The sequence below is a fragment of the Trachurus japonicus genome, chromosome 16, assembly GCF_045865225.1.
Source record: "Trachurus japonicus isolate A0001 chromosome 16, Traja_1.0".
Classification (NCBI taxonomy): Eukaryota; Metazoa; Chordata; class Actinopteri; order Carangiformes; family Carangidae; genus Trachurus; species Trachurus japonicus.
Window position 1 is genome coordinate 2,383,166 of NC_140922.1, and position 12,523 is coordinate 2,395,688.

General features: G+C 41.4%; 1 long non-coding RNA gene across 2 annotated transcripts; it reads right to left on the minus strand.

Moving 5' to 3' along the window:
• Nucleotides 1–2,007: 2,007 nt before the first annotated feature.
• On the minus strand, nucleotides 2,008–3,066 carry LOC146971408 (uncharacterized). Of its 2 annotated transcripts, none has more exons than XR_015037916.1 (4): nucleotides 2,686–3,066; nucleotides 2,493–2,554; nucleotides 2,351–2,399; nucleotides 2,008–2,254 (listed from the first exon to the last, which is right to left on the minus strand). It is a non-coding gene; the product is annotated as an uncharacterized LOC146971408 (long non-coding RNA). The 2 variants fall into 2 exon arrangements; XR_015037915.1 differs by having other exon boundaries at nucleotides 2,008–2,259.
• Between the last annotated feature and the right edge of the window lie 9,457 nt (nucleotides 3,067–12,523).

The following is a 12,523-nucleotide window of genomic DNA, read 5'->3' on the forward strand; positions in this document are numbered from 1 at the left end:
TCCCGCATCAAAGTCTTAGTGATTTATTCAAGGAAACAGGGTCAAAAAGGTTAAATTTAACACTAATCAGTGACCTCTGACCCTTGAATTCATAATAATGTTTTTCAGATAAAAAATAAAATGTCACTCATTGAATTAAAAATTACAATAAATATGATGTGATGTGGACCAGAAAGATGCTGGTGAAAATTATGAAAAAAAAGAAAAAAAGAAAGAAGTCAAGCCAACTTTTATGCACTTTATTGTTGAATTTTAACAATATAGCACCCTTTTTTTATTCAATGTTGAAAACAAAAAAGATGTTAAGACCTTTTAGTTACTAAGAAAATAATATAAGCTCAATTTGTTTTATTTTTTCATTTGCTGGCAACAGCAAGCTCAACCAATCAGACACGTCGCTGATAAATATGAGGATTATGGGTAATGTAGTGCTTCTCCGTGATATGACATTGGAAACAAAGCGTGTTTTCTTAAAATAAAGTTGATATTACAAAGGGCTTTTGGACTCAGCAGAAGCACATAATATTGTTACACAGTCTTCCTTGGATGGTTACAGCGTTATGGCTAATAATCAGATCTTTCTTCAGAATATTGATTAAACAGAGCAGCTTTTTGAACGCGGAAGTGGTCTTCACCTGTAGAATCCACAACCCCCCCCCCCCCTCCTGGTCTGACGCAGCTTCCGACAAGGACGTAATTTATTTATTTATTTATTGATTGATTATTCTGCACCAAACACCATGATCACTAAATAAATAAATAAATAACCGAAAGGACGTCCTTGCCGAAAGTTACGTCAGACACAGCAGCATCAGGTTCAATAAAGATTTAAGGAAAAGTTAAAAAAAAAAAAAAAAAAAAAAGTTATTCTCTGCTCACAGCGTCCGTCAGTGCCGCAGCCGGGTCGGCTGGATCACTTGCTCTGAGCGTCACATATCGCCGCGAAGGGAACTGCATTGGAATCAACTGAAAGCCGAGCGCGTCAAAACCTGACGAAAAACGGGCACCTAATGAGTCAGGCATGTGACGAGGAGGGACAGTGACCGTTCGTCAGGCTGTTGACGCACTGGGAGTGAGGGAGAAACGGTCCCGCCCCCCTTCGTCAAAATCCGACGATGAGGGATTTGCATTCAAGTCTATGAGTGGCCCTATTCGTCGAGAAACGACCTCGAGGGTACCCCCTCCACGTCAGTATATTGACGTAAGGGGCCTTGACCAAGCGTCAACCGTTTGACGCAAAGGGGTGAGACTGTGTTGATTTGCCGGTGGGGATGGTGGGGATTGTGGGGATTTTCCCCCCCTCTGGTTTACACGTCCTACCCTCCGCTGAATTATTTTTATCCTCGGTGGGGACAAAAATTATCCCCCCCACCCAAAGTATTTTCACCATTACATCGTAATAATTAACAACCAACACAGCATGAAAAGTGGGATTTTCGTCCCCGTAAACGCCCGCAGATTTCCCTAATTACCGGCAATTAACGACAATTTATGGACTGCAAACGTCGCGTTCGTCCGTGCCACATACTGACGGAAACGAACCACTGGTGGAGGGGCTAATTAGCATATGAATCGCGGCGAAACAGCGCCGGGTCAGAAGGTGTTAATGGCTCTAATCAGCATATGAACAGCAGCAGCCAGGCGGGGCTTGAATGGCCTCACTCAGTATTGGTTGAAACCACTACTCTTAAACCAGAAAAATGACTCGGGATTGGTTGATATATATACTTTTAAACTAGGAAAATGACTCGTGATTGGTTGATATGTATACTTTTAAACTAGGAAAATGACTTGTGATTGGTTCATATGTATACTTTTAAACTAGGAAAATGACTTGTGATTGGTTCATATGTATACTTTTAAACTAGAAAAATGACTCGCGATTGGTTGACATATAGGCTACTTTTAAATTAGGAAAATGACTCCTAATTGGTTGAAATATTGTTATCCTATGGACATGAATTTATTGAGCAAAGAAAAATTGCCAGCAACATGTTTATTCACAGAAAGAGCTTTATTGGCATAAATAATAATAAAAAATGTATGTATACATAGCACAAAACACAACACACAGCATTCTCCTCCATGATCATACGGCACAGCTCTGTTTGCTGCGTCTGGGATGTAGGTAACAGATGACACTCTTTTTTAATTTTGTCCATGTTGTAAACATCTGTGGTGTGTTGCCCTGTATTTAGGATTTGCCTCTGAATGTGAGGCTGCAGAGCTCCAGAGACCTTTTCACAGCTTCCGCCTGCGCTGCAAGTATAACACAGATACACTTAGGCACAGCATTAACATGCATCCCCTTACATTGAACAGTAAGCAGAAAGTACTAAACGTTACTTACACACAATAGTGTCTTTATCGGCATCAGGCACAGTGGTCACGAGGTCAGTCTGTGAAAACAAAATGTACGGTTAAGATGAGTATCTGTTTACGTTTTTCCTTATGCAGCAGAATGAACACATAGCCTATTCTTTAAATCTTACCCTTGCTCTGGTTTGTAGCTCCTCCAAGTTGCCTCAGAGTTGTGAAGACGGCGTACTGCATCCTGTAAATACACAGAAACACAGTTTGATAAAGCAACACACTGGTTCAGGCTACTTTTAGCTTGGGCTACGGAAAGAAAGCTTTACTTTGAGGCTACTTAGCTTAGCCAGCAGGCACCGAACATATTCTTACCGCAATTTGGGGATTGCATCCGTCTTTTCCTCTTAGAGTTGGGCTCCTCTGGCCTGTTTTTCATCTCCAAGGCATGAAGGCAGTCAGTCCGAGTCTGTGTCGGCGGTAGTTATCTGACGAGACAGCCCACTAACAGCGTTCAAAAGCACTCTCCTCTCGTCGGTCTGCCGACTTGCTGTGGAAAGGTGTTCGCGTCCACGCAGAGGAGTTGAGGGGGAGGCGAAGTATGTCTATGGTTAAGACGCTGTCCAGCCATTGTAGTCAACGAATCAGCAAAGTTAGAAAAAGTTGTGAAGAAGTCTGTTTACTCCTTGTAGCCTCGCATCACCAGGCTCTTCAGACAAGCGAAGAACTCCTTGCAAGTACTTCCGTGTTAGTCCCGCCCATGACCTCACGTGATTGGATGAGTCTCGTCGGGTCCTCCAATCACAGGGGAGTTCATTGTTATATGGAAGAACTCGCGAGATGTGGTTTGCCCATCTCTCAACACTCATTCCAAAATATATGTTCAAAGTTGTATTCATTTAGACAAACCTGGGAAAAGTCCCATTTAAATTGTCTAGTTAAAATGTGGTTGCTTTTCACTGTTGTGGTTGTTGTATTAATCTTTTTTACATAACATTGTAGTAGATAACACATTTTACATAATTTTTAAAAACCTGTTTAGATGATGATTAAAGTCAATTTGTTTGTTTTTTCTCTGAATATATTTCTTTTAAAATAGTTGGGGGTTTTTTGTTTGTTTGTTTTTGTTTTTTTACATATGGCCCTAATACACCAGCGTACTTCTCAGTATTGACAAAATGTGTTCAAATGCATAAAAACGTTTTGTGGATGTTTTAAATTGACAGTGGGTTTTATAAGGATTAAAATGAAGTTAATACCTTTTAGAAAAATCTTACCTGGAATAACACTCCTCCTGCTACCAAGCTACACTGATTTGCATTTGTATAGCTCACAGCATGATCATTTACATATTAAAGCCTTCCCTTGAATTAGGGAGAGGGGGGTGATGGGGGGGAAACTGCCCAGCACAATTTCTGACAATTCACGACAATTCCCGACAGTTGTGGGTGTTTCCTGCAAATTGTCGTATGCATTCGCAAACCTGAACTTCCACGACAATCTACAGTGCCGCTAACTGTCGAAAATCCCACTTTTCATGCAGTGCAAAATACACAGGGTCCGTCTTCATTTTGATTGTGCTGTGATTTTGATCTACCGGGAGCGAGTCAGAGGCGTCGCGCTCGCAGAAAGCAGTTTTATTTTGAAAACCAACCGGATTTACTTGCGTTTCTATGGTTTCAAAAGTCAACTTCCTGTCCCCGCCGAAACAAAAGTTTAGATCAAATGGAGGAAAAATGAAAAGAATACAGAGCAGCATATCTTCATATTTTACAGGATCACAACAAAAAATTCAGAGAAAAAATATAAGACATATAAGGACAGCAGCATCTCCCTGGCTGAAGAGAGCTCCCAGGCCGATCCGAGTGGACAGGGGTCAGTTGCTAATCCCTCGCCCCCCGAAACTATGGTTGGGGGCTGCATTGAGCTGGGTCGCTTCGCTAAATGGCGAGAGGTTCGACAGTGGCTTACTGTCACCACAGACAGGTCAGTCCAGTACACAGCCTGTTCTGAAATTAAAGATCTGGGTCCCTATACACAAGAGAGGCTCCACATCGACCCTGCATTCATTAATGGTGTAAAAGCAAAGTCAGCGAAAAAACTACATGACAAAATAAACCGACATGGAAAGTGCCACTCCCACCTGAAATGTCTTGATATTTTTCAGACAAGACAACAGGCCGCAATTGAGAAGGCAGTAGCGCCGAGTTGTGGAGAAAACAGAATTAAAAAAAGTTTACAGGCCACTGAAAACTGCATGCGCACTGCCTACATGATGTGCAAAAACAACCTTTCATTCAAAATGCAGCCACAGCTGGTGGAACTTCAGCAACTTAACAGGGTAAATCTCGGATGTATGCTGCATTCAGACAAGGCTTGCCGCAACATAAACATGTTCATTGGAGATAAAATGACAGCACAGCTCGCGGACTTCATCAAAAAACTCACCCGATAAGTTCAGCATCCTAATTGACGAGAGCACCACAGCGTCCAACAAAACATGCTTGATCGTCTATATTAGAATTCCTTATGAGGGCGAGATCTGCAACTTCTTCTTTCATCTTATTGAACTGCAGTCATGCATCTGTGACACCCTGCTACAAAGCCTGGCTGAGCAGGGCATCTCCGAGGACGTGTTGCGCTCCCGGCTAATTGGCATTGCAACTGACGGGGCAGCTTCTATGATGCGCAAATACAGAGGTGCAGCCACACTCCTGCGTGAGAGGATCAACGTGAACCTGACGGTCATTCACTGCATGAATCACAAGCTAGAACTTGCAGTCCACGATGCTGTGAAAAAAACCACAGATGCCACTCATTTCCAAATGTTCATTGACTCTCTATATGCATTTTTCTCTCAAAGCCCCAAACACATGAAAGAGCTTGAGTCTGCGGCTTTTGATTTGGGCATCCAGGCTCGTAGGATTGGGAGAGTGTTTGATGTGCGCTGGCTGTCCTCATCCTGCACGTCAGTGACAGCTCTCTGGGAGAGCTATCCAGCCCTGGTGAAACTTTTTGGAGAGGTGGCCAAAAACCCATCCCGATCCACCAAGGAGAGGGCAAGATGTCAGGGTATACACACTAAAATGACAGAGTGGCTTTTTTCGGTGGAGATGGCACTGATTAAAGATGCGCTGGAGATTCTACAGGCCCTGTCACTTTTCCTTCAGAGGAGAGACGCAACAGCTGTCCGTGCTAACACTGAGGTGGGCGTGGCACTGAGTGCACTGAGATCAATGAGGAAAGCAGGGGCGTCTCTAGGATTTTGACACATCCGGGGCTTAGCCCGGAAGAGTGACACACGCAATATATGCGCGCGCAGAGTGCGCGCCGAAATTTTTAGGCATAGAGACATTCTCCATCATTGGTGAAAAAGGTGAAAACGATGCAATCCACAGATCATCAAATGAATGACCCATTTTGAATTTAGTTCTATGTACTGACATTAGCTAGCTACGTAACAACACATTGTGTTTCCATTTAACACATTAGCAGCTACAGTAAAAGAGGCAGGCTGTGCGGGATCCCTGTCTGCTAACTAGCTGCTATCATGCATGAAAAAGAAAATAAACAAGATGGTTCGATGTTATAGCACATTAACTTCAGCAACTTTCCCCTCTAGAAGAAGCCCAAACTTAGTTATTTCTAGGTACACAATTCTCACACCCTACAATTGCATTTACAGATGCCAATAATTACAGATTGCTTTTTTTCTCATGTAATATCAACCAGAGCAATATCAACTAGCTGCTAGCTAGCTAATGTTAGCTACTACCCTCTTGTAGTTCCAGCTGCAACACTCTTTTCGAAATTTTTACATAATTTCTATTCCCATTACCTTTTTGATTGCTGACCACCTTTGGGGGAAAACATGGAAATCTTTTTTGTGGCATCTTGATACACTTTAGCTGCTACTAGCTACCAAAAGACAGCTGCAGCTTGCTGTTGTCAAACCTGCCTGCTGTCAGGTATTTGTTGTCAAGTTAAATGCGCCGCTGTTTTGGGTGAATGACGTCAAGTGCGACCTGGAGGTGTTAACCACTTGTGTGCCAAAGCCAAAGTAGTGGCTTTTTAAAAATATAATTAATTGTTACTCAAACCTGTCCAAAAACACTGTTTTTATCGAAGCATCAACATAAGAATATTAATTTTTTTTTTTTTAAGATCACATCCTCAAACTACGGTAGTTTGAAAAAAACTACGGTAGTTTGAAAAAAAAAAAAAAAAATTTTTTTTTTTTTTGAAAATTAATATTCAGGGCTAATTAAAAAACATCCGGGGCTTTAGCCCCGAGTGTTTTAGCCTAGGGACGCCACTGGAGGAAAGCCGACGGTGTGAACACAAAATGCATGAGGGAGGAATTTGAAAAATCTTCCACATTCAAGGGGGTCAGTGTGTCTCAGCCAGGTGATGGGGGCCGTCGCAAGGCAGAGGTGTTTCGCGAGCGATTGTTTGTCTCCCTGGCTGACAACATTGAGCGCAAGCTCCGTCCATGTCAAAGTATAAAATGACAAACTTGCAGCGTGCATCGCCCGCGGCGCAGTTAAAGGTGAGGAGAGGAGCTCCTTTGATTGGTGAAGATCCGAATCGGCTGTGTTAATCCCACTTCTCCTCCTCCTGTCTCCTCCCTCTTTGCCGTTTGCGCCGGTAAGAGGGACGAGGGGAGGGCTTGCGCTGGTCTAAGTCTGACTGCGTGGCCCACCAGACTTGCGAAATGGACCTAGCCACGCCTCGTTCGCGTGGCGAAGCTGCGCTGAGGTTAGACTTATATTGAAATTTGTTTATTTGGATAAAACCCCTTGAGATGTATCATCTCGTTTTCGAGGGGGTCCAAACATATAGGCAAACATAGATTCAACAGACAAACATGTTCTCAACAATATAGAAAAACAAACAGACAAATAAACAAACAAAACAAGCAAACCAAAAGACAAGAACAATAGTACAAACAAGGACAAACCACAGTTATTGTAACTACATTGGGACAAAACAAAACAAAACAACCATAGTAGGGCCACAAAGGTCAACACTGGGACTAAAAAGACAGTATATAATGATAAGTAACAGATCAACAAATCAGAAATGCGTCTTCAGTGAAAACAGGAACAGGTCACCATGAGATGAGAAGACAAAGCATGCTTGAAAATACCAAGAGAGGAACTGGATCTGATATTAGCAGGAAGGTTGTTCCAATCTGCAGGTGCTTTAAACATAAAAGCTCTTCTACCAAATGATTTAATGACATTGGGAACAGAAAAAAAGGGCTGTGATGAATGTCTGATATGATAACTTGTTGTATATGGTATAAGATACTGCTGTAGATAGGATGGGTAATTAAAATAAATGCATTTATATATCAGCTGTAACCAGTGCATGTGTCTTCTCATGTTCAATGTTGGCCAGTTGAGTCTAGTGTACATTGTGCAGTGATGAGTAAGAAAAGGACATCCAAGGACAAATCTACAGAGTCTGTTATAGGCTATGTTGAGTGAGGCAAGGTCTGATTTATGGGCACTTTGATATATAACATCACAATAATCTATAATTGGGAGTATAAGTTGAGTGGCCAGTTTCTTACGTACATTAAATGAGAAACAAGTACGAGAACGATACAACATATTAATCCCAAAATTGACTTTGCGTAAAAGATGATTAATGTGAGATTTAAAAGTAAGTTCAGAGTCTAGCCAAACACCGAGATATTTGAAGGTGTCAACTTTATGCAGTGGAGAGCCGTCATTACAATTTATAACACAAGAACCAGGGATGGATTTAAGTTTTTGTCTGGTACCAAATATCATAATATAGGATTTTGATTTGTTAAGAAGGAGTTTATTACAAGACAACCATTCCTGGACAGAAATAAAATCGGACTGAAGGGAGGACTGAATTTGAGTTATGTCAGACTGGGATGTATATATGACGGTGTCATCAGCATAAAGTTGAACACGGCATTTAGTAAGACTTGTTGGGAGATTATTTACATAGATCGAAAATAGAAGTGGGCCAAGAGTTGACCCCTGAGGGACACCACATTGTTGAGTAAGAAAATCAGATTGATATCCATTTAAGACAACACACTGTTTTCTGTTGTGAAGGTAAGAGCTAAACCACTGGACTGCATTGAGAGAGAGACCAATATTGTACAGTTTGTCTAATAGAAAATAACGATCAACAAAATCAAAAGCTTTACTTAAATCAATAAAGATTGCACCAGTGAGTTCACCATTTTCAGCAGCAGAAAACACATCATTTGTAAATTTCAAAAGAGCAGTTGTTGTTGAATAGTTCGACCTGAAACCCGACTGGAAAGGAGTTAATATATTGTTAATTGTGAGATAGTGAGAAAGTTGATTATAAATTAACTTTCGAATACTTTAGCGATGGAACATATGATAGAGATTGGTCTGTAATTATTGGGGTCAAGTACATCGCCTCCTTTATGGAGTGGGGTGATGCGAGCACATTTCCAAACAGCTGGTATCTCACAGGTGGACAATGAAAGGTTAAATAGATCAGCAAGTGGATATATTAGAACATGGGAAGCTAACGTAATATACCTGTTCTCTAAACCATCAAGTCCTGGACTGCTATTCACCTTCAGGTCATTGATGGCATTCTGAACTTCTAATGGTGAGATTTTCCTAAATGAAAAGGAACTAGAACTGGGACAGGCTGAAATATGGCTAGAGGAGGATATAATATTAGATTCAGGTAGCAGTGAGGAACATACAGTCGAGAAGTGCTGATTGAAAGTTTGGGCAATAGTTGGTGAATCATGGATTATAGTATCATCAGCTCTTATTTTATTAATAGAGTGTTTATCTGATGTATTGATAATGGTTTTAATTTGATTCCAGAATTGTTTAGGATTCTTAAAGTTAGATGTGAGAGATTCTTTATAGTAGTTTTTGCGTTCCGTGTTTTTGTTTTGCTCATGTTACGTAGTTGCCGGTACACTTCCCAATCAGCATTGTCACGAGTTCGACGATAAGTTGCCCACGCTTTGTCCCTCTCTCTAAAGAGACTTATAAGATCAGAGTTGATCCATGGGAGATGTTTACCCTTGACTTTGACAGTTCTCCAAGGTGCATGTCTATCAACAACATCAGTAAATTCATCATACAGAAAATCCCAAGCATCCTGAACATTCGGTATAAGTTGGTATCTGTCCCAGTTAATATTAATCAAATCGTTAATAAACTTCACCTGGTCTAAGAAACTAGGGCCCTGAATGTGTCCACACTGCACAATCTGCTTTTCATCTCTGTAAATGCACCAGATGTTGCCTCCTTCCCGGCCCGCAGATTTGCAGAGATGTGGTTGAAGCAGGGTCACCACGCTGCTATCGATCCGCCAACAGGAAAGCAAAAAAAAAAAAGGCTGAAGTGCGTCATCAGAGCGGACTGTTTTCGTAGTCTGACCTATAGTCTACCCGATTAACCCATAAAAAAAACCGTCTTGACAGCACATTGTGGTATTTCATATTTTCTGTTGAACTAATATCGGGAAAAAAATATATTTTTATTTTTATTTGGCACATTTAAAAACAATATTAGCTATGAGAAAATATTTCTGCAAATGCAGTGGTTAAGTTCACGTTCAAAATAGGCCTACCGCCTAAGTTATGAAGCCTAAGTGTAAGGTTTAGCTACACAAGATCACAAGATCAACTGTTTTCATAAATTTTCACACTGTTGTGTGGTAATTTTTCCTGAATAAAATGTTTCTCAAAATTATCCCCCCCTCTGGTTTTTTCACAAATCGCACCCTGCGAACAACCCTATTCCTTGGTGGTGAACGAACAACCTGTGTTTGAGGTTCATTAGACCTACTGCCATAACCCATCAACAGTACCATGTGGAGTCTTCAAACACGATGCTCTCAGAGGGAAGTGCCCACTGAGCTCAGAGTGTCAGTGTCATCATCAGGTTGAGCAGAGACACAGGCTGTGTTCGAAATCATCCACTCACTCACTCACTCCCTATCCACTACATCATGTGCACGATGTAGGGAACGACAGGAGGAGAATTTGGACACTGTAATTTCTGAACATGGTTGAGTCAGCTGATGCGCCAGGTGTTGCTGTGACGGAAGCAGATGCGCCGAGAATCATGTAAATGTGGCGAGATCAGGAGGGAGGATATTAATAACTTAGTTGATTACTTTAAAGAATTTATAATTACAATTTAATCAATAACTAGCGAAAAAGTGTACTAGAGATTAATAGTTGCCACAACGCCACCCCAGGAATTTCACCTGGAGAGTAATGTTACTTCTTGCGAAGTTAAAGCGCACAGGTTCATTATACTAATGAAGGCTTGAGACTGGATCCAGCATACAAAATCAATTCTTTATTTTAACAATAATTTTCTTTAACAATGATTGCATAAAACTCTCCCACACACGTACACACACACACACACGCACACACGCACACACACACACACACACACACACACACACACACACACACACACACACGTATCACTATGTGCAATGTGGATACTTCAACACATTCACTCTTAAAACAATCCCACCCCAAATATAAAGGAAGCAACTAACTAATTTGGTTTGAAATAAGGATTAAATTAATTAAACACACATCACTTGATGAAACCAAACAAATGCAAAACAAAGAAGACTATCAAACAAAAATATTAATCTAATAGAATTTAACAAAAAAACATATATGTAATAATCAAACCCAAACAAACATGCAAAGCAACCCAAAACTTCAAAGAAAGCAAAATTAATCAAACCCAAGCAACATGCAAAAGAACCCCAAATATCAAACAAAATAGTCAAGTCCAAATGAACATGCAGAGCCAAGCAAAGCCAAGCCAAGCAAGTGTAGGGGATTTACATAGGGGTTTGGTTATTGACAATAATTATTAAGCATTGATAATCAATAAGCAGGTTAACTAAGTATTAATTATCAAGTTTAATAGAGGAACTAATAACATTAGGATTAATGATATTGAATAATAATTACTAGAAGAAAGATTAGTTAGGTTATTAATTAAAGTGAATTAATTAATAATAACTGCGGGGCACCACCCTGAAATCAGGGATCAATGACCAAACAATTAGTCTCAATTATAGAAATCTCTTATGGAGTAGAATAATCAATTGAATACGAAGGCGTAAAGTCGAGCACAGACCCTGAAAACCAGCCTTAGCGTCACAATAGAATGCACACAAACAACCACAGAACAACTACTTTAGTTCAAGGACATTTATTAAAAGAAAATCATAGAGTCCACACTCAAGTTACAGGAATTCAGAGGAATAAACAATCCAGCAGACATACACTCTCAATGGCTCAGAATGAGCATATGGTGTGTGTGTGTGTGTGTGTGTGTGTGTGTGTGTGTGTGTGTGTGTGTGTGTGTGTGTGTAGACTATGCGTATGTGTAGGCTATGGGCATGTGTGTGTGTGTGTGTGTGTGTGTGTGTGTATGTGTGTGTGTAGACTATGCGTGTGTGTAGGTGTGTGTGTATGTGTTGGTATAGCCTAAGAGGGACACACTCAAGCTGCAGGAAATCAGAGGAATAAACAATCCAGCAGACATACACTCTCAATGGTTTAGGATGCACATATGGTAGGTGTGTGTGTGTGTGTGTGTGTGTGTGTGTGTGTGTGTGTGTGTGTGTGTGTGTGTGTGTGTGTGTGTGTGTGTGTGTACAGGCTATGCGTGTGTGTGGTCTAGGTGTGGGTGTGTGTGTGTGTGTGTGTGTATGTGTATGTGGGCGTGTGTGTGTGTGTGTGTGTGTGTGTGTGGCCTAAGAGGAGAAGGGGGGAGGCGTCGAGTGACGTCGGATGGCGTCGCGAGTGGCGCGCTCGTTCGAGTGAGACACTGGACACGGTGTGTCTGTTTCCACGTGTTTATGGTATACACACAATGGCTACAGCCACGTCGCCCACACAAATCACTCTACTACGAACCCTCGTGTCTGAACGCTCGTTTTTATGGCGGGGTCCCTAAAGGAGGCCTGCTGTGTTAGGTAGGTAGGTATATATGTGTGTGTGTGTGTGTGTGTGTGTACGTGCGCGTGTGTGTAAGTCAGTAGAGAGAGAAAAAGGAGAGAGAGAGAGGAGGGATAACGACGGCAAAAGGGGACCAATTGGTCACGTTAGTCCAAGATGAACTCAGTCTCACATCCAGCACCACAGTGAAGGCAACAGAACTGACGCCCAGGTGTCCTCACT